A 1,227-nucleotide genomic window follows, 5' to 3' on the forward strand; every position below is an offset into this window, starting at 1 on the left:
CTGTTTAAACAGAAAGTCTGCCAAAAACAAAATACTCTATTAAATAGCTGTCTCAAACATGCCCAGATGGAATGAGCACCATACATTGTCCTTTATTCTGCTTAGTCTGTTTTATCTGCTTAACTAAGGGCCATCGTATTTCCACTTTCTCTTTCTCTTTCTTTTTCCTGAGGATAACCCCCACCTCTCCCCCTTTGGTTTAATCACATTTCTTCTGTTTACACCATCACTGAAATACTGTAGCATGAGACCATCATGAAAAGATTAGCACATGAAATATGGTGTGCTGATGTATTGTATTCACACAATGTCTGTTTTGAGGTTTTGTAAAGAAGGTTTGGTCAATGCCATGTGCTCAGAATGGTCCTATTCTTGGACTGTGAATGTTATCTCTGAGGGTGTAATCAGAGTCTAAACTGTGTGAGCAGGTTCCTCATTACCTCTTGATCACTGTCATTATGGTGCTGTGCTTTATTTCCAGATCTGGGCATCTTTCCTTAGGCTACCACAGAACACGGAAATTGTACATAATGTACACCCGTCTCTTCCACTATGCCTAGCAAAGGGTTCTGACCTATCACAGGGATTTAAAATAACAGAAAACCTCACAGCTTCACGAAACGCATTTGTCGATCCTTTTGCAACTTACGTGTGATGATTAGGTGTTTACGCTCATGTGTGAGCTATGCTGCCCTCCAACCTTGTTACCACATTTGCACATTATCCATCTGACATAAAAAACCAACCAACCAACAAACCAATGAAGAAAAGAGAAAACCTCAGTTGTTAAATCATCTTCTCTTCTTCCTTAAAGTTATTGTGCTGGAACCCTATAGACGAAACACAGGTTGGCTTCAGTTTGGTGTTATTTTTTTGAACATGGAGGTATTCTGTGCTTCACATTCTTCTGGGAAAAGTCCCAGTCACCACTGGGGAAGGAATTCACAAGTCTGTAAGTCCACTACCTACTGCCCACTAAGGGAGGGGCACATGGATGGGTTGGAGGTTGCTGAGGCCAAAGGAAGAGGATAACAACAGGCTAAGCTTTTTCTTTTCCCCATCCCCAACCACAGGCCAACATTTTTTTCATAGAGAAGTCACTTTATAGCATGATGTACCAACTTCAAAGATTTTGTGACATATTTTTAAACTCCTCCGAGAATGATATACAATATATTTCTGGTGCCTTAGAGTTTACTATGTACACTTTCACATATATTGTCTTAT

The 1,227-nt window shown here is 40.2% G+C and overlaps 1 non-coding gene across 1 annotated transcript; it reads left to right on the plus strand.

Moving 5' to 3' along the window:
- The first annotated feature begins 632 nt into the window (after nucleotides 1–632).
- On the plus strand, nucleotides 633–734 carry LOC117098192. The gene has a single exon (XR_004443244.1). It is a non-coding gene; the product is annotated as a small nucleolar RNA U13 (small nucleolar RNA).
- Nucleotides 735–1,227: the final 493 nt, after the last annotated feature.

This window comes from Trachypithecus francoisi, unplaced genomic scaffold (genome assembly GCF_009764315.1).
Source record: "Trachypithecus francoisi isolate TF-2019V2 unplaced genomic scaffold, Tfra_2.0 Lachesis_group15, whole genome shotgun sequence".
NCBI classification, from domain to species: Eukaryota; Metazoa; Chordata; class Mammalia; order Primates; family Cercopithecidae; genus Trachypithecus; species Trachypithecus francoisi.